Source organism: Argiope bruennichi, chromosome 11 (assembly GCF_947563725.1).
Source record: "Argiope bruennichi chromosome 11, qqArgBrue1.1, whole genome shotgun sequence".
NCBI lineage: Eukaryota > Metazoa > Arthropoda > Arachnida > Araneae > Araneidae > Argiope > Argiope bruennichi.
The window spans coordinates 17,180,777-17,203,537 of record NC_079161.1 but is presented as its reverse complement, the minus strand read 5'-3'; positions in this window follow the sequence as shown (position 1 = coordinate 17,203,537).

The following is a 22,761-nucleotide window of genomic DNA, read 5'->3' as shown; positions in this document are numbered from 1 at the left end:
AGCTGTACCCTGCGAAGGAGTTCCGCGTCTTCGATGCCGCCGAGGGTCGGTGGGTGAGGCACGTTCTCATTTAAAAAAATGTAAGTGCACGCAATTTATTCACCTTATATGTTTATGAGATAATTATGAAGTATAAACTTTGAGAAGGTTAGACCACATTTAATCTATCACCGAACAAAGAAACTGCATGTTAGCCGTTGGCACGGAAAAAAATTCATGTCATGAATCGTCATTTTCGTTAGATTAGGAAGAAAATATTGCCGCCGCACTTGAATTATTGAATCAAATGACAGCCACATTTTGAAACACTGGTAATATTTGTTTAATTTTTTGTCAGTTTATTTAGAGCGTTTCAAGATGTCTGCCGTTCTCTAATGATTGGCGGCGACAGGAAGTACCATAACTCTGAACTCGTACTTTTATTTCACAACAGAACGGAATTTGAAATATTTTAAACAAATATTTTATTGTTTGACAATGGAATCTAAAATCCTCCACGGTTTTACGCATGCGTGAAGATGGGTTTAATTCGTCAAAATAAGGGTGTGAGAAAAGATGAAAGGAGGGTATGTTTGCATTTAACCATAAAATAAATTCGGATTACTCGCAGACTGAATTAAAATAATATGGTTAGAAACGAACACGATATTCACATGAATGTTAAAAAAAAAGTGTTTAATAGGGCGAAATTCAAGGTCAAAGAATGACGAAGAATACCGGAAATACGATTATCTTTCAGCGTCTCTCCCCTTAATGAGATAGAATCGTCGAAAAGTGGTCGTCTTATTATACTGAAACAAACACTGAAGTTGATTTTTTTTTTTTTTTTTGCTTAGATCAGAAAATACATGGGAGATTGCTCAAGTGAATTCGGGACCAATAAATCATTAATATCTTGATATTTTCAGTGTTAATAAAACCAACCAAGATCGTTATTAGACAAAAATATGTTAATTAATCCTATTTGAGAAATTTAATAACTTTCATTCTTGGGAATTTTATACTCCTCGGAAATAAAATTGTAATTCATTATTTAGAAAATCTAGTATTTATATTCTTTTAACCTAATTTTAGCATTTAAGTGTTAATGTAATTAGACTCGTGCAAGTTAAGAAATAATAATTTTTTTTCTTCTTTAGGAGAGGTGTTAACCCCCGATGGACAGCTTCATGCAAGAAACAACGATCAACAGGCCATAATTTTCACTTTGACTAATTTTAGAATATTTAAGCTAATTATATAGGACTTAAGTGTAGATATTAAGATTTTAGTTTGTAAGATTCTAAATTTTAGTGCTGCAATCTTATTTGGCAATTTATATTAATATATATATAAATGTAGACATGTAATTGCAGCAATTCATTTGGCAATGGAAATCAAAATTTTAAAATATTCATTCTGTAGATTTAAGATTCCTAGATTTTTAAGTGTTAATAATTATGTGTTACCTTAAGATTTTAATTTTATATACTTATTACTTCACTTTATTTAATTGCTATAAAAGTATTATTATTTTTCTTTTTAAAGCTATAATTTCAAATTTTCTGACCTTTTTTTTTCACCTACAGGCTTTGTCTCCTCCCTCCATCCATTTCAGTCGCTTCATTTGACTTTTTCCACTTTACGCCAACATGCCATCTTCGCGTTTCCAGAATCCATTTTTCCTTTCCATCTTGTTTCGTTTTTCCAATTCATCCTCTTTTTAGTGTAGAATCCATTGTTGTCCTCTCCAGTTGCACTCTTTATTTTTCTCCTGGCCTCGTCTCCTTTGCTTCTTGCCTCCATTTTTGTATTGCTTCACTCTGTTTCTCAGTACATTCTATTGTTTTCCTTGAAATTCCTTCTTCATTTTCTTCTCTATATTTTTTCAGCATCTGTCTGTCTCTGCTTTGCTGCTTCTTTCAATTCATATTTCCCTAGTTTCATTTCAAATTTGCTTTCCATCGACCAGCCCATCTTCCAGGCATATGAATACCACTGACTGCACCGACTAACTATGTCTCATGATAGCTGCACCATTTGATCAATTTACCTTCAATGCACCAGCATATGAATGACCATCAATGATTGCACCATCCGATACAATTCCTCATCCAGGAACCAGCATTAGCATTACCATCCATCATTGCACCATTTGAACGAGCATTTATTCAGCATATTCTTATAATACACTCATGTCCATAAGTTAAGGATAGATTGACCTCTTGTAGCTGCGCCATCTGACCTATCTATCATGTACGAGCATTATGATTGACCACGCATGATTGTACCATCTGACCAGCCCATCTTCGAGCCATCAGCAAATGAGCACTAATGACTGACTGCACCAGATTACTATGTCCCATGATTGACCTCTTGTACATGCGCTATCTAACCAACCTATTGTCCAGGCAACAGATTATGATCAGCGAAGCATGATTGTACCATCTGACCAATCCATCATCCCGGAACCAGCATTAGAATCACCATCCAGGATTGCACCAACTGAACGAGCTTCAATTCAGCTTAATGTTATAATATAATACAACCCGGAAATAAACCCACTACTCAAAAAAAAAAAAAAACTGGGGATAGAGGAGTAATTAAATTTTTATTTTTATTGCAACGCGTATTCACGACCATTTTGATGATTTTGTAATTCTAAAGTACGAAATCAGTTTCAGAATGGCATTATCACAGATTAAAAAAAATCGCTGTTTTGCAGAGGAGGCTTGGTATCTGAAACAGTATTCTTCTCATTAATTGCTGAAATTAACTAAAAATAAAATCATAATGAAAGAATAATAATAAGTAAGTGTAAAATAGAAACAACAATAATAAACAGTCTGAAAAACAGTAACCATTTACAAGTAATCAAGCACTTAGATTCATTATGTTTTGTTATGAACTTTATCTACATATTTTTTTTCCATTATTATTTTGCAAGTAACCGCACTAACAGACACGTTATCAAAATGTATTTAAAATCAGAAGCATTCTGATCATAATTATTTTTTTAATAAAAAAACCGAGTAAATACAAATTATGTAATTTCATAGACCTATACATAAAAATATGTTATTTCTCGAAAATATTTGAATCTATCTGCAAAGAAAGTAATAGGAAGCATTAATTACGATTAGAACATTCACTGAGCGTCGAATTGTGCTGCTTTATCAAGATAAAATTTTGGTTTAAAGAGTGTCTTTTCCTCTTAACTTTCTGTAGATGTATACGACATCGTTTTCAATAAAGTTTTGAAAAAGAATCAATAATAATAATAATAATAATAAACACAAGATGAGATCTTAAATTTGATTCATTCAAAATCTTTGTTTTTATTCTTTGAAGATAAATAATTTTTTTCAAGAATAATTTTAGACTCGCTAATTTCGGTTTCAAACCTTCGGACATTATTTGCTTTGAATAAAAATAAATTTTTATAATGAATTTGTTCAAGAAAATAAAACTACAAAGTAGCTTGGACAAGAAAACGCAGCATAGACTAGATATTTAGAATAAATGATTTTCTTATGGTTGCCCATTAAACGCAAGAATGTATTCATCTTTATTCTGATACTTGCTTTCACAATTATTAAAATTAACTTTGTTTTTCGATGATTTCAGCTGATGAAATCATATGCCGATTTTATTTTTGTAGACATAAGCTTTTCTAAAAAGAAAGAACTATGAATGAGACATCTAATAAATTATTAATAAATCTTACTTTACTGCACCATCGATTCGCCTTTTGAAAAGCGAGCATGATATACTTAAAAAATAATTTAAACAAATAGGTATGGAGACCAGACGACTGCATGAAAATATATTCTACAGTCAAATATATTAAACGAAATCTATTTACAATTTTGTGTTAGAGAACGCCATCTGTTGTGCGCCGTGACAATAAGTTTTTCTTTCCTTTTGAAAACATTTATATCTAAACGAAAAAAAAATCCTTAATACAGGAGATTATTTAAATGATCGCATCATTTAATATATTATATATGTATTAAACGAATGTATAATATGTATTAAACGAAATCTATTTACAATTTTGTGTTTTCAATTATCGCATCATTTAATATATTATATATGTATTAAACGAATGTATAATATGTATTAAACGAAATCTATTTACAATTTTGTGTTTTCAATTATCGCATCATTTAATACCCTTGTACCAACCAGCAACAAGCACACCATGTCTCCTCTGCAGGGGTCAGGGAAGGGGGGACGAGGAACGACGGTAGCCCACCTCCACGCGGTGTTCCTCGGGCAACGTTCTGCCAGAGGGCAGTAACGGCGAAGAGGCTACTCAGGTGCAAGATGTCTTACACATATTCTTCTTTTCAATAATATGAGTAGGAAAAAAATTCACCAAATGACAGCAGAATTTCAGGAAAGAAGGGGCTTTAAACATTTATCAAAGTCTTCAATATTCACTAAAAATTATGAATGAGAATTTTATGTACAGAAACATTTTCTCTTTCCATGAAATTACATCGATTTTATACAATAAAACCTCTCTTAAAATATATATAACTTATAAAAAAGACCTAAAATGAAAATCTTAAGAACGTAAGACTACTACAACATTGCTTCAATTTCAATGTGATAAAATAGACCGAATTTTCACAGTGGCGATTGATGCATCGAATCTACCCAATTATATTCATTAACTGAGTGTTTAGAATCAAATGCGCGTTTATTCAATCAGTATTTCTTATGTAAAATAAAGTTTGTTCGTTTTCTCATCCTTTTAAGGACATACAATCATAAAAATTATCAGCTACTGTATTATTAGCAACGTTTTTAGATGTATGTATGTGAGATTTTTCCCCATAGATTGTGGTTAGAGAGAAAGAGAGAGAGAAAAGAGAAAAGAGCGATGTCCAAATGCGGAAATAAGGGGGACGGTCATGATTTTACCATAGCCATAAAATCTATTTTGAAATTGGGAGTTTGGGAATTGGGAGAATTGGGAGTTTTAAAAGTCCAAAATACTTCATTGACAAGCAGTAAATTTTCCTTTGAGGATTCTTCTAATAAATTCACTGTTATTCCCACTAGACATCATACATCCTATATAGTTGAAACAAGATGCATGTGTAAAAGAGCATTATTTAATATATATTTTAAAAAAAGGAATTTATGTTATATTTCTATATAGAGTATTACATATTCGGTATAAATTTAATGTAGATGATCAACAAATTATCAAAAAAGTAATGATTTGCGCAAATACTTTCTTTTATTTGATACGATGTTAATTCATTAAAGTTTGAAGATATCAGCTATAATTTTTCCATTTTAAATAAAGTCATATGGGGTATAATATAAAATCTTAGTCTCAAACGTCTTATTCCAAGCCTTTTTGGTATTTTCTATTGTCCCCTAAATCCCACCAGAAAATTTACATAACCATTTCTAAAGTCATATTCTAGAGCATTCCCTCCTCCACCCCAATGATAGTCATCTTTCGTTCTCTATTGAAATGAATTGCTCAAGTACATTGTGGTTTGCGAAAGTTATTCAAAAGATTTTCGTCTTACATTCCATAAAATCATCGAATTAATGGTGGAAAAATGTGTTAAAAATATAAATAATTTTGAAACTATTCTCGATGGCTTTATAGCTTTGTTATGTCAGTGAAAGACCCTTAATTATTTGATTGGTTATTTGGTGAGTAATTCAATTTGAACTGATTCCTGGGACTCGGCTTCATTAAGGAATACGGAAAATTTGAAATACCTCATGATGGTCATTTGAATTAGTTTGATTTGGCGATGAATGTATGCTGGAGACAGAGAAATTAAGTACCATTATATTTATTAGTAAACATTTTAAACTATAAAAATTGTTAATGTATTGAAACGACCAGTTAAGTTTAGGTATCTAACATTTCCAATTATGTGTGTAACCTAAAGGTGAAGTAAATCTTTTACAATGTTCGCTGTTTTTAAATAAAAGTTTTTGCTAAAAAATTTTGATATAAGCAGTAGGCACTAAAAAAGTCTGAATTAATTGTTATGATAGATTTTTCAATAATTTATAACCCGAGACTCAATAGTATGATATTTAATAGTACTCAATAGCCTAATAGGACTGTTTGACGGGATAAGGATAGCCTGGTTGATAGAGCGTTGGTCTCGTATCCTTTAGGTTGTGAGTTCGAACTACGCCAGCCGAAGATTCTCCGTATGTGTGTGGCGGCTGGCGTGCGTATAAATCCGTCTGGGACACAAAGAGGTGATTTTTCTCCGATTCAGGTCTAAATTACGATCTGTGAATGAAGTTCACCCTGTGGAAAGGGTTGTGATGCGTGAATAGCTAATCGTATTCTTGGAAATAATTGACGCTACTGTAAAACAAGAGACACTCCTCTATCTTAAACAGATAACTTTCCGCAGGCTTGTAAAGTAACATAAGTCACAACACATAATTTACCCATCCAGAAAGAAATAAATGTGAAATTTCCTTTTATGTATTGCATTGCACCTACCTGTTACAATGTGTATCTATTGATCTTTATCAAAGAATAGGCATGAAAATAAATCGATTTCTTTGACAAAGAGAGGAAAATATCTGCTGCACCGAAAGAATACTCCCCCCCCCCAAGAATAGCCAGTCGTTTCATTCATCAAATGTGCATATCTTTAGTTCTAAATATCCACTAAAATCATCACATCTCCTGTAAAGTAGATGCCACTGTGAAAAATTCTTTTCGTTTTCAAAGCAATACACATTCATTTGAGCTATCAATTGTGTTTCTCTTTAATTCCTTATAAACATTAATATCACAACACATAATACACTTTTAATAATGAACTGTATTCTTTCTCTTGTTTCTGACACAAATCTTTTCACTGCAAGAATTTTACGTATACGAATATAAAATATATTTCTTTACTTTGCAAATAACTTTACTTACACCTTCACTGCACACACAAGTATTATTCATCAGTGTATCTCTTCTGGCTCCACCTCTCTATTAATATAAAATCGATGAAACTTTATCTACCTAAAACAACTCTTTTCCTTAAAAGAAATATTTATAATTTGGTATAAAATGTTTTATATTTTGTTCCTTCTATCTATATAATTTCCGGGCTATTGCCAAATTTTCTCTCTTGCAATTGGTTTCATTCTTCCTTCCAGTTCATTCTAATGAGGTGGTGAAAAATGTCCATTCGTAATGGACTTGGTGAAAATTGACCACAATGGATGATAGAATGTGACATTTGGGCGGAGGAATACCTGGCTGGGTTCTCACTTCCATTTGTTGTGTCCCTGGAATGTTTGCTAATTTTTTTCTCTGAAATTTTGTGATTATTGGTTGGCGTATTTGAAGAACGGTGAATAATAAATTTTTTAAATGGGTTTGAAAATAATTGGTGAATTCGTGTCCATCTGCTGGGCGTAATTAAAAGAATCGGTGGAAACATTTAAAAATACGCAGGATTCTGGCTGATTAACAATAATTGAATCTGTTATTTCTTTTACATAGGTGCCAAGTAATATTAAATGCTTCTTGATTATTATCTCCAGGTTTATAAGCACAAGTCTCAGAGAAAAGTTTCCTCCATTTTTTACATAAGTTTTCCAGCATTAGTTTTGAATGAATATTTTAAAAAAAAGGGGGTGGGATGCATATTTTTACAAGTAGACTGCTACTACATAAATAAGATTTTATTGTTTCTTCAAACAATATTTTTCCTAGACCTTTCAAATGCCAATGTTTGGTTCTAAGAAACAGCCATTAAATTTCCTAATCAACAAAGTAACATTTAATTATGATGATACTTTTACATTTTTAAATCCATTAGGTTTAAATCTATTTAGAGTATAAACAGATTAAAATTAAAGTTTATTTCTTCATCTGCATTTAAATTTCATTTTGCTATCTTTTTTGTCACATCATTCTAACTTTAAATCCAACTTACTATCTTTATGGCAAACGAAACATAATTTTTAACCGATGATAAAAGTGATGCAATTTAAGGAATCATGGAAAGGATAAGAGCATTTGTGTTTCAAATAGTATTTTTAAAGTTATTTGTATTTTATAAGATATAATATTCTTCCATGAAATAATATAGAAATTGTGATGCGGGAATCGATTAAAAAATCTTACTTTTAATTATATCATGTCATATATTCTTATTATCAAATCATAAATTACAGACATACTCTAAAATAAGCCACATTAAGCATCAAAACTAAACATTAATCAAATTAAATCAAGTTCAAAACGATCATTCATAAGAAGAAACTGTAAAATTAATATGCTATTTAAATATAATATGCAGAACCTTACCAAATTATAAAGAATGAATTGAAAAATATTGTTGCCTAGCTGTAATACAGCTTTTCATCCGAGTCGGTGTCGGGGTTCACAGTTCTTTTGTTGATAGAATTCTGCTTCATCCAATTTTGATAAGATTTTTTTTTATTTTCTTATTTATTTATTTTGTTTAAAAAGCTCTTACTATCGATTTCCGAATTATTTTTTTCATTTCTCTCTTCCATTAAACTGCCAATTCACAGAAAAATCAAAGGTGAAATAATAGGAAAGAAAATGCCAAGATCCATTTCCAATTGTAACGTATATCACCAATAAGATAACTCTCAAGCCTCACCTTCACGTTGACTCCCCCCCCCTTCCCCCGAGCAAAGTCACCACCGGGAATACGACGCCCCGCACATTCCACCTTTTATTTCTCCTTCTTATACATCATGAAGACCGTGACAGCTTAAAGATGTATTGGTTCTGAATTTCATACGCTTTTTTCTAACCAGAAACCGTAATATCTGGGGTGTGACGAAGTTAATGTATCTGTGGTGGTGGGGTTCCGTCTATTCATTGAAAATCGATGGAGGTTGCCTTTCTTTATAAATTTTTTCGTTGTCTATATTGTTTCCCAGTAGATCCATTCCATACTTTTGTGGATAAATAAAAGTATTTTCCGATCTTTGCACCTATCATTATAATGCTTCAGAAGTGTGAAAATTAATGCCTCGTAGAATGGCAAAGGAGGTTCAATAATTTTCTTTTTATAACTGCTGCCTGTAGGTTCATAAAAAGTTGAGAAGGTAATAACTTACAAATTTTAATTAAAAATACTTTTTTTCTGTCAAATGCTCCTTGTCACTCAAGCAATTTGAGTATTACAGACGTAGGGAAACGTTGCTCAAGATGAATCAGGAATGAATCAAAAATGAATCAAAATGAATCAGGTATGAATTAAAAATGAATCCAAATGAATCAGGTATGAATAAAAATTGAATCAAAATGAATCAGGTATGATTAAAAAATCAATGAGGTATGAATAAAAAATGAATGAGGTATGAATCAAAAATGAATCAGGTATGAATCAAAAATGAATCGGGTATGAATCAAAAATTACATAAAAAGAAACAGTGTGCTAACATCGTGCCATGTTTTATAATTTCCAAAACAGGACAATAATCTTCTAGAAAGATCATCATAAATGACGTCTTAATGGACTTATCGCCAAAATACCTATTGCTTCTAGAAATTTCAATTTTGGCGCAAAATTCTAGTAATTTGTCGCCAAGATTGTGGCTTATTCATTTGATATTCTTACAGCCATCCATCACAGTTAACTATAAAGCTGTCTTCCTAACGATCCATATTACAACACCTGTAATAAACCTCTTTTTTTATGAAGATTTTATTAATACTTGGAATCATTTCGAGATAATTTTACTTGTAGAAGGACCATATTTATTAAGAGTCATTTTTAAGAAGCGAACATTTTTAAGTTCGGAAAATTTGTTTATTGCACAGTTGTCGAATTCGCCATCCTAGCTTGGTGTGGAGAGGAGGGTGCCAGCTCTAGTGTCATCCTCGTCATCTGACCGCGGTTCAAAATTACGAAGTCTGTCCCAAAATAGCCCTATTGTTGCTTTAAACGGGACGTTAATATAACTAAACTAAACTAACCGTCATCCTAGCTGACACAACCGATTCATTTTCAATGCCGATGGTGGACCGGTGAACCATAGAAATTATCGATCTCATTGGATTTTGCAAATGTGTTTTGTCTGATAAAATTTCGATTTCAAGATGTTACTTTTGTGCGAGATAACCAAAATCTGACTAACGGATAAAAAATATCAAGCGTAATTTTTACTAAATTTGTAAAATTTCTTTCAAATTTTGATGTAAAATCTTAAAACGAACGTCTTTATTTGTACGTCTATGTCAGTGGCAGCATCGTTACTCAAAAAGGGAATAGTCTAAATGGATGAAATCTATTGCGTGATTTCATTAAAAGGATAGGAAATTTGTTACCAAATTTCAACCGAATCTTTCAAAGAATTGACTGTCTATAGTCAGAGGAGGATCCTCTGTGATGACATTTCAAAACGGAGCGAGCTAAAAGAATGAAATATGGTAAGTGGAATTTGACCCAAATATGTAGATTTCTATCTTATCTAGAAATGCAATAGTCAGAGAAAGTTTGTCTGTTTGTCTGCCCCTGAAAATATAAACATGGCTACTCTTAGACGCATGAAGCCAGATGAATGAAATTTGGAGCATGGATTCATTCAAAGAATAGCATTATTGAAACCCACTTTGAGCTTCACTATCAATCAAAGTACTGATCTCTGTTGGTTTGCTAGAAACATGACAGCCTAAAAAAATAGTGGATTAGATGATTGAAACTAGCGCGTGGTTTTAAAAACAAATTTGCAATTTTTATCATTACTTTAAGGGAAAGGTTTGTAGAGAATCAGTTTACCTGCACCTGTGCTTCTGAAAAACTGAAATCGGAAGAGCCGGATGGACTAAATTTGGTTTATAGTTAGATCAATCTATAGAGCAAATAGGAAAGTTAATTTGGATATTTAAAAACAGTTGCACTTTATATTTTCAGTAAACCAGTCTATAAATACGAAAATTTAAGAAACTGCACATTTTGAAATTTAATAGGTGGTCCTTGCACAAAAATTATCAAATTTTCAACTCACTTCAAACATTAAATCCAAGCAAAAATTTGTATAAAGTAGTACCGAGATGGAAGAAATGATATCAATAACGAAATCAAATACTCTTCTCTTTACAGATTCAAAACTTGTCAGGAATTTATAGTAAAAATACTGAAAATGAAAAAAGTTTCTAATATATTCCTCTACGCTTCTTTTTGTGAAGAAGATATTTAAAAAAAAAGCAGGTATAATCTACAACCTATTTCAGCGGATTCAGGACAATATTTACAGAATGAAATGGATGTTTCTATTGCGATATTCACAAAAAGTATTGTAAATAATATAACTGCCAAGATGTAGACTGTTGTTTGAACTGCAATATTTAAAAGATTTCGAAATTAATTATTTTAAACAACAAAATAGTAAACAAAGCCCGTCAGCTTTTTGATATAACTGGCATAACTGTTAGAAATATTGATTACAAAAATAAAATTAAGAAGCTATTTAAAAAGGTTTTCCGTGATTAAAAAAAAATGTAAAATAAATATATTTCTAAACATTTTCTGGATATACGCACATTATAATCAAATTATGCGTTTCCTTTTATTGCAAACAAAGATTATTTATAACAGCAAAGCTTTTAAAAAAATATAATATTATTGTGCATGTAACAACATTAACAAAAGCAAACAATTACGGTGATGACGTCACACATGACGTATTTTGATCTAGAAGCTTCTTTTTCACTTTTCAGTCAGCCATATTGAATTTTTTGGCTTTCTGTGCTGATCAACTTTACGAGAGCCACATTTGCTTTGATATAACTTGTTGAAAAGTGACATTTTAACAATTTTTCATTCATATTATTGTATTATATCTTTTAACTGTTGATATTTCCTTTAAATATACTTTTTTTCAGATAGAAATTGAGATGGCGTTGAACTGGTTGCGTACGAAGCTGTAAGTTCGTTATTTCAAAATTCTTTAGCTTTTCTTATGGAATGTATATTGAATTCCTCAAATAAATTACGATTTTTATTTAATAAAACTTACGTTTAGATTCTACTAGAAATTTTTAGTCTTCTTTTTTTTATCATTTTATATTTGTAAGTTCAATTCAGGCTTAAGATATGTATCGTTTTTGATTATTAATACAGATTATGCGTTAAGACAAATAAATAAAAATTCTTTTATTAAGCCATATTTATGCATGAAAAGTCTTTTTACTGCCTAAAAATCTGAAATAAAACCGTTTAATGAAAATTTTGTGATAACGGTTAGATCTATGTTTCTTTTAAATCTGAACTCGCCAGATTAAACGTCGCCAAGGGAAAAGGATATCATGTTTCACTGAGCAAAAGAAGCCAAGTCGCCAATGTCAAACAACGAAATGATCAGTGATTTGGCATTTGTTGGCAATATAAAAATTTTTCCAAATAATTTATTTCAACTGAATCTTAATTTTGGTGTACGGCATTTTACTCCGTATGTGACGATATTCTTATATTTAATGTTTGGTTTTAATTTTTATTTCCGAGTTATTTTTATATTTAGTTCAAAGTAGTAGATTGAGATAAAAATTATATGTGCATTAATTCTACCAAAAATACAACGACTAAAAAAAAAATTGCTATTAATGTTATTCAGTTAACCATAGATGCGATAAGTCGTGTCAGCTGCACAAAAAGCCATCTATCTTTGTTGAATAAAAGAAATGCTAAACTAACATTTTTTTAGTGAAATTCGACTATTGAATTTTGTTGTAAAAAAATGTATTGAAAGGAAAAAGATAAAATTACTGTATAAAATTCGACAGTACTTTTCTGTTAGTTGGGCGCAAGTGAAAAATCGTCAAATAATATAGAATTGCGCCAAATTTCTTACGCCAAGTTCGCGTTTGGTTCACAATTGACGACTTTTGCGCCCAATACCAATTCGATATTTCAACTAAATAATTTCATGCTATTTTGTTTATGACCATTTGGAGTACGAATTCACTCTGCTTATCTTAAATTTTCTAACCATAATTTGATTTAGAATTTGAACTCTACTTTTATGTGATAAAACATATCTTCTTTGCCTTGCAATAAACCTTTAAAATCTGCAATAGGCCATTTACGCATCCAAATTATATTTTAAGGAAAGAAAATAAAAGATGAAAAAATTACATTAACAATAAGTGATAAAAATTGATAACATTCAATGTAAGATATTTGGTTAAAATTGAAAACAATCTACTTTCGAGGTTAGGGCTTGAATTCTTTCAAGCATAAGTCTATAAAATTTGATATTATATGTAAGAAACACCGTTAATATGTTCCCCATTATGGCTGTTGGTGAGGCAACCGTCAATTTGGCAAAAATTGCAAAGCTTGGCCATTCCAAGAACAATTCCGATAGATCCTGTTCATGAGAAAATAACCAAATTTAAAGTTTAATGTGGTTTAATGTTATTTGCTGTTGCAAAAGAAAAATGTTATTACTTTTTAAATTCAATTATTGACTTTTATTGATAATTATAAGACTATACAGCCTACAACTTCCTTTTAATAGCCTAAATGGCTTAGAGTAGGTTATCAAGTAAAACACACGGCAAATATTTAAAAATCAAGCAGAAATTAAAATTATTGATACTCGTGCTGCATAAATTTCTAGCCAGAGATTCATCGCCAAAAGAACCCCGCCAATCTTTGCATGTTTATAGTCTTTTTGGTAAATAATGTTTACCAATGGCATACGGTTAATAATACAAGTATACCAAACTACAATATTAATGTATCCTCCATTAATAATCCTACAAAATGTAAATACAGCAATTCATTTAAACACAGTACGGCCGAAAAATTTGAATTTCTTCAAGTAATAACTCTTAATTTTTTCTTAATTCACATTTACAAAAGTTAAGATTTAATGATGGGTCATTTTAGTTGGCGCTTTTATTAATTTGTCGACAAGAAATTGCCGTGCCTGTTAAACTAATTTCAGTTTAAATTTTTTTTTTCATATAATATATCTTTTTCTTTTAATCGCTACAAAATTAAGTTATTGATAATGAATAAGCAAAACTTAATTGCATGAAAACGGTATTTTTTGGCACTTATTAATTCACGGTAAAAGATTGGCGATTTGTTGGCGATAATTTAGTTTGCGAAAACAAATAACAAACAGCCAACCAAACAACAATCCATTCCTCTGTTTTGTAATCCATTAATCCACTGAACTTTATTGACATATACTGTTTCTTTCTTAGAAGATCCAATATAGGTTTTTTTTCTTCCTATTTATGTTTATTTTGATATTTGCAGAGATGCAGGTAAGTAAAATTTCATTTTTCATCAACAAAAATCATGACAAGATGAATTCTTAAAATACATTTTAAATGCATTATTTTAATGAGTAGCTGGAATCTTTATTTACAGTTTTAATGTTATTCAGAATTTTCATTGATTTCTGTAGCTAAAATATTGAAGAAAATTTCAAGACAATCATCTAAATATGGTACAATTAAAATATATATTTTACAGTGTTCTCAATAAAATAGTCTACCAATCCATGCTTCACAGAAAAAAAAAATCATACAAACTATTGGTTAAACCGGAATTTAACTGCCTTTTTCGCCAAATAACGCGCCAAAGTTATCAATCTTTATCATGAACTATGATTGAACATCTGCTCCCTTGAGTTTGAACATTTCTCAAGACTGTTGTTGATGATTTTTGAAAATTGCTCCAAGTAGGGGGTTAAACTCCGGTCGCATCCAAAGTATTTTTTATAAGTACATTGCATATTAATGATTGGTGTGTCTTCAAGCAATTCAGAATCTTGCCAACAATTAGAAAACTCGCCAAATGGTGACATCTTGGGTATATTCAAGATACGATAACAAATATTTTTCAGATTATCAATTTAAAATTGTTAGCATTATATTTGGGTAAACACGGATCCAAATATTCAGCCCTGGGTTCTAGTGTAGATTTGGGTGCCCCTTCGGTTGGCGACCAATTTCAGGGATGAAGCACTACTTCTGGTGTCCATAATGTTTTGTTTTCATTGATGTTACTGTTGGGTTACCGACTAAAAATCCCCTTGGCGTCAAAAAAATCGCCAAAAAATCAAGGGGCACCCAATGGTAAACTTTTATCCAGCCCTGGCCTACAGACATTAATAATAAGACATTTTTTACACATTTTATAATAATTTTAGATTGTGATCTTTGAGAGAGATTTTCCCGAAATAATTTTATTACAATTTTTTCATTCTTGGCGAGAAACCGGACTCAAATCTAATATCTGAATTAGCATTTTTTTCTTAGTTTTGAATTTCAATAGTCTATCTTACCAAATCCTTAATCTTACCAAAGGATTCAAGACGAATGCAATCTATTTCCCCTGAAACGACCTAAGTTAACGTTTAATGGACTTTAACAAACTTTAAATATCTTGAATTAAATCTTTTATTTCAACGTTACATATCATATACTTATTACATTCCAATACAAAATTAGTCTTTGAATTTAAAAGTAAATGCAAGTTTTACTACCTTGCTTGATTCCTTGGGTTGCTATATTGGCAAATAGATTCAGAAAAGAGAAAATGATAGATCTAGTTTCTCCCTATACTTACTTTAACTCTTATTCGCATAACTCTCTTTCATGGAGAAAGAATTTAATTTTTCTATTCCTTACCCATTTCTTGCTTTTAAATTATTTCTCGCCATGATCAATATCGTGTAAGTTATGATGTATTTCAAACTAATTTTTTTATAAAGTTAGAAATCTTAAAAACAAATAAAAAGGTATAAATAAACTTGTAGAAATAGTTAAATTTAAAACAAACTGATATTAATTCAACAGAGATAATTGATGAAATTTCAGTAATATGCTTCAAATCATAATCTTTTTTTTTAAAGCAGCATCTGCTTTTCATACTTTGAAAACATAAGGCACTCGCGCTATCCATGATTTTAAATTCTCCAAATGGGTCTTCATAATTTCGTAAACAAAGAAACGCTCATGAGAAAAATCAAGAGATATTTTACACCATTTATCATGAAGAAATTGAATACCTCTTTCAATATTTAAAATTAATGCATGTCATTCTTCTCCCCCCCCTTTCGACAGACTCAAAGAAAAAATAAATGTTAAATAATAAAAGGCATGCCAAACTCAAAAAGAGTCAATCAATTAATCCTTTTTAAAATAATAAAGCTTTTATCACAGATAAATTTTAAGAGGTAGGAGAAAAATAACTATAAAAAGTTTTTGCTCTCATAATAATAATCTAAATTCAAGTAATTTGAAACATTATAAAGACGTTGCAATGAATTCTACTATCTCTAGAAATAAAAATGACATTTCGTAGCAACTAAATATGTTTAAATTTAATTTTTTTCTTGTCGCTTGAAATATGGAGTATCTCAGATTTCAGAATGCATAAAATGTTTCAAAAATAAAATATGTCAAACTATTCTATTAAATTGTTAAATTCTTTTATTCTAGATAAGCTAAAGAACAACGTTTTTGTTCTCGCAAAGCCAGCAAAAACTGTGCCAATTTTTCCCAAAAAGTCATAGATATCCTTAATCATGCTTGGCAACAAAGTTGCAGCAAACGATTTAAGTTTAGAAAGAAAACAGAAATGCCATTACCATATTTGGCAAACAGGACAAACGGGACATTATTCTAACGTCGGGTCTTATGCTATAGTTTTTAATTAAAAAAAATAACGAAGGTATTATTTTATTTTATACAAGTATTTATTAAAAGATTCATAACCAATTTGCAACTTACGATATTATTGTATACGACAATAGCGCAAAATCTACGAAAACAATCAGGAACCATTTTATTTCAAAATTATCAGTTGATTTGTTTTTCTTTTATCTTTTCATAGATATCAGTACTGATATTGTCTTGTTCACATGTTTTGCAGGTGCGGCTACCGATGCTTGCGGGAGCAAGCCGAGGAGGAGGGCGTCTACGTCCAGCCGTCGTTCGCGGACTTCGACAACAACCAGCACAAGTTTCGGGTGGTAAGTAATTACATATAATAGTTCATGATTTTAAGTGTTGTATTCTATCTGTGCATATCTCTTTAGTCACGTCTTTCACTAATAGAAAGGAAAAGAATTCTGTCAGCATAAATGCATGGAAAATAAATAAAACTTCAGTATTCAATATTTTAAAGTCAAACAAATTGTATATTCATATTTAAGATATTAAAAAAAAAACTTTTATAAAAAGAATGGCTTTTTCATTATATGGTGATTTATTGTATAATATTATTTTTGGTTAAATTAAGTTAAAATTAATGATATTACATATAAAATTCGAAACAATTGTTTGTTTCATGACGTGAAAGATAAAATTTCGTAATTGAAAAAACTTCTGAATTAAAGTAGCAGGAATAAAGTAGAAAAAGGAAAATAAATAGAGAGCACAAGAGAAAATATCAAATAAATCCCTCAAATGCAGCGAAACCTGTCGTTAATTTAATCAATAATGTGTTAAATGATATGGTACAAAACAGCAAATCAGATCATATTAAAAACATCAATAAGATATTACAAAAGTTTGAAATAATGCATGGAATCATTAAAAACTTCTTCACCAACTCTATTTATAAAAAAAAAGATTCAATTCAAACAGGAGGAGCTTTCTGAAAAACGTGTAACACATTGTTGAGCTGACCTTCCGCATAAGTAATGAAGGTTTACGTTCTATATTGAGCATGCGAAATTGTTTTGGAAGCAGGATTTTTGTTTAATGGATCAAAATGAAATTGTATTCACGACTAGGAGGATACTTGGTGTTGCTTGTTCTTTTAGTATCAAAGCAATAGGTGAGACTGGAGATTAAAAAGTGCTTTAGGAAAACGGTATTAATTAATGTTATTTCATAAAAACATGACAATCTTTCAAACGATTATGAAAAATAAAAAAGCGCCAGCGAAGGTATTGCGCTGAGAAAAAAAAACGTTTTATATTAATATTAATTTTGATAAAAGCACCTGAACGGATTTGATGATTGAATAGTTTGAATTCCTACATAAGGATGAAAATATTTTACAAATTGTCTATAAAAATATATTTAAAAGAATTATTACTGAAAAATTGGTTGAAAATGAAATAGGCAATATTATTGAGTGGATTTTTTTTAAATTTCATGTTAATATTAAATTTATATTCGAGAGATAATAGTTTCGAAATATGTAGTCGAAAAAAAACTAACAGTTTCCTAAATTTTCATGCATATTTCCATTTATTTTTGATTTCGGAATTATTAATTTTTTATTAATTACTTTCCGAAAAGTAGAAACAGTGACACATTACACTCAAACTCATACTTCAAAGAAATGGCTCATATTAGTCACGAGTTAGACATCGCAATAAAAGGTTTAGAATTGCTTTTTGCTAAAACTATTATAAGATTCTGGAGCTTTTAAGGGTTTTGGTCGAGACCCAATTCAGAATTGATTCTTTTCACAATTGCCAGGTTTTTGTTCACAATCAATAAAGGGAACAGAATATTCTAGAAGTTATACTATAGAACAAAATGAATGTTGGTAACCAGATCGATTTTTCTCTACATAGAACAGAGAAAGTCAAAATTCATTGACCGTTTTTCAAAATAGTTAGTTGAAAAAACAGTTCAACACAAGAATTTCAACATTAAAACAAATATAATGGCTTGGTTATCTGAATCCTGATGAGAAAAAAAGCGCACAATTCGTTTATAACATTATATAACAATAAAATGTGTGCAAATATTAATACGACTCCAATAAATTTTAATGTTGTAAAATTTCTGCACATGTTTCCTTTTTAAAGTCTTTTTTCCAGATTCCTCTGGAGCAGTTTTCAGATGCCGACTGATTGATCCATAAAATTTTATGTACAATCTACCTCTAGTTTCGTGAAATAATTATTACAATTTATATTATATTTTCTAGTAGAAATTCTACAGGTAAGTTTTATTTCCTTTTAATTGTCTCCCGGTTAAAACTCAAAAAGTCAGTTAATTGTTTAAATATTATTTTGCAGAACGGTAATAAACCTAACGGTTTAAACCTAAAATCTCCGGTTATTCAGACTAATTGAAAAAGGCTTTTTTTTTAAATTTTAATTTAAAAAGAAAACTAAACTATCTATAAAATCTATTATCTTCGGGATCTATAAAAACTATTTATCTTCGGGATATGCGAATGGTATTTTGATTCGAGCATTGATTAGACTTTTTTACTGATAAAACTTTTAGAGAATCTTTATTCTTAGGTTCATTTCCTTGATTATTTTATTTAATTGGTATTTCAAATTTTTCTAAAAATTTATAAAGAATGCAGAGAATGAGATATAAATTACTATCTTTTAATATTTAATTATCTTGAGAAAAGGAAACATTTTTAGACGATGTTTCAAATAGTAATCAACTCTACAGAAAAGTAAAATCAATATGAACGATGAGTCCTATTTTTGATTTCTTTAAAATCCAAAATAAATTTACTATTGATCATTTGCAAATTCTGTGAATAGAGTTTTTTTCAGTTTTTATGAATTTATTAAATGTTCTATACAATATAAAACATTTGTGAAGAATAGGTTTGTAAATTGATCTAATGCCTTGTTTTATAACGAGTTTCTCTTATGTGAAAAACGACAAGTTGGCCTGATGATGCCAAGTTGGCAGTTTTTTTAGAAGCTCAATTTTGTGTTGCCTTATATTGTAGCAAATCGCCGATTAAGAAGAGTTCGTATTAACCAAATTGAGAGACTAGACTCATTGTTTATGTTAAAGTGATATCTTATATAACGGCTGGGAATTCAGCCGTTTGATATATCGAGTACTGCAGTGGAAATGATGACAAATAAAAAGTCTCCAAAGATTGGGTCCGACAAAAGGAAAGATTGAATGTAAACACAATTTATTAAGAGGAAATATAATTAAACACATGATGAACTATTTACAGATATGATGGAGAAACTATAAATACATAGACGGTCATTACAGGCCTGAGAGCAGCATCAAACCACATTACAAATATAATGACACTTATTTATATCATGTCTTAATTCTTATATTTGCATATTAGCTACGGTTATCGGGTTAAATAAATGTCAGATACGATACCGATTAAATAGTTATATGTTTAATGTCAAGTGAAGTGATTTACTCAAACTAATGAAGAACAACAGCAGGTTCAAAATGCATTCCATTCTATTTCAATAAAGTACGGGAGACAAAAGAATTTGGAATTTAGAACCTTAATGCCGAAATTTCCTAACAGTTTACTATACGACATAAGGAAAAAAGAGCCATATCTCTACTTTTCCCGAACTCTCAGAACAGACAAATGTAGTATAATTAACATTAATTGGTTTGATGAAGCTATTTATGGAATTTATAATATTCATATACATAAATTGCACAGATTTTTTCCTTATTTTCTTTTTTATTAATGATTTTGTTTCTAAAGAAAGTAAGGTTATTGTTTGCTTGATTCAGGTCTAAACATTTAATAAAATGTTTCTAATTTTTGTAGATTCCGGAGCTGTACCCTGCGAAGGAGTTCCGCGTCTTCGATGCCGACGAGGGTCGGTGGGTGAGGCACGTTCTCATTTAAAAAAATGTAAGTGCACACGATTTTTTCACCCTATATGTTTATGAGATAATTTTTAAATAAAAACTTCAAGAGGGTTAGACCACATTTTAGTCTATCACCAGAAAGAGAAACTGCATGTTAGCCGTTTTCACGGAAATAATTTCGTGACATGAATCGTCATATTCATTAGATTAGGAAGAAAATATTGCCGCCGCACTTGAATTATTGAATCAAATGACAGCCACATTTTGAAACACTGGTAATATCTATTTCATTTTTTGTCAGTTTATTTAGAGCGTTTCAAGATGCCTGCCGTTCTCTAATGATTGGCGGCGACAGGAAGTACCATAACTCTGAAGGCGTACTTTTATTTCGCAACAGAATGGAATTTGAAATATTTTAAACACATATTTTATTGTTTGACAATGGACTCTAAAATCCTCCACGGTTTTATGCATGCGTTAGGATGGGCTTAATTCGTCAAAATAAGGGCTAGAAGAAAGATGAAAGGAGAGGATGTTTGTATTTAACAATAAAATAAATTCGGATTACCCGCAGACTGAATTAAAATAATACTGTCAAAAACGAACACGATATTCACATGAATATTAAAAAAAAAGTCTTTAATAGGGCGAAATTCAAGGTCAAAGAATGACGAGGAATACCGGAAATGCGATTTATCTTTAAGCGGCTCTCCCCTTAATGAGATAAAATTGTCGAAAAGTGGTCGTCTTATTACACTGAAACAAAGACTGAAGACTGATCAGAAAATACATGGGAGATTGCTCAAGTGAATTCGGGGCCAATAAATCATTAATATCCTGATATTTTCAGTGTTAATAAAACCAACCAAGATCGTTATTAGAAGAAAAAAATGTGTTAATTAATCCTATTTGAGAAATTTAATAACTTTCATTCTTGCGAATTTTATACTCTTCGGAAATAAAATTGTAATACATTATTTAGAAAATCTAGTATTTATATTCTTTTAACCTAATTCTTGCATTTAAGTACTAATGTAATTATACTCGTGCAAGTTAAAAAAATATCATTTTTTCTTCTTTAGGAGAGGTGTTAACCCCCGACGGACAGCTTCATGCAAGAAACAACGATCAACAGGCCATAATTTTCACTTTGACTAATTTTAGAATATTTAAGCTAATTATATAGGACTTAAGTGTAGATATTAGGATTTTAGTTTGTAAGATTCTAAATTTTAGTGCTGCAATCTTTTTTGGCAATTTATATTAATATATATATAAATGTACACATGTGATTGCAGCAATTCATTGGGCAATGGAAATCAAAATTTTAAAATATTCATTCTGTAGATTTAAGATTCCTAGATTTTTAAGTGTTAATAATTATGTGTAATCTTAAGATTTTAATTTTATATACTTATTTCTGCACTTTATTTAATTGTTATAAATGTGTTATTTTTTTAATGTTATAATTTCAAATTTTCTGACTTTATTTCTCACCTACAGGCATTGTCTCCTCGCTCCATCCATTTCAGTCGCTTCATTTTACTTTTTCCACTTTCCGCCAACAAGCCATCTTCGCTTTTCCAGAATCCATTTTTCCTTTCCATCTTGTTTCGTTTTTCCAATTCATCCTCTTTTTAGTGTAGAATCCATTGTTGTCCTCTCCAGTTGAATTCTTTATTTTTCTCCTGGCCTCGTTTCCTTTGCTTCTTTCCTCCATTTTTGTATTGCTTCACTCCATTTCTCAGTCCATTCTGTTGTTTTGTTTGAAATTCCTTCTTCATTTTATTCTCTATATTTTTTCAGCATCTTTCTCTCTGCTTTGCTGCTTCTTTCAATTCCTATTTCCCTAGTTTCGTTTCAAATTTGTTTTCCATCGACCAGCCCATCTTCCAGGCATATGAGCACCAATGACTGCACCGACTAACTATGTCTCATGATAGCTGCACCATTTGATCAATTTACCTTCAATGCACCAGCATATTAATGACTATCAATGATTGCACCATCTGATACAATTCCTCGTCCAGGAACCAGCATTAGCATTACCATCCATTATTGCACCAATTGAACGAGCATTTATTCAGCATATTCTTATAATACAGTCATGTCCATAAGTTAAGGATAGATTGACCTCTTGTAGCTGCGCCATCTGACCTATCTATCATGTACGAGCATTATGATTGACCACGCATGATTGTACCATCTGACCAGCCCATCTTCGAGCCATCAGCAAATGAGCA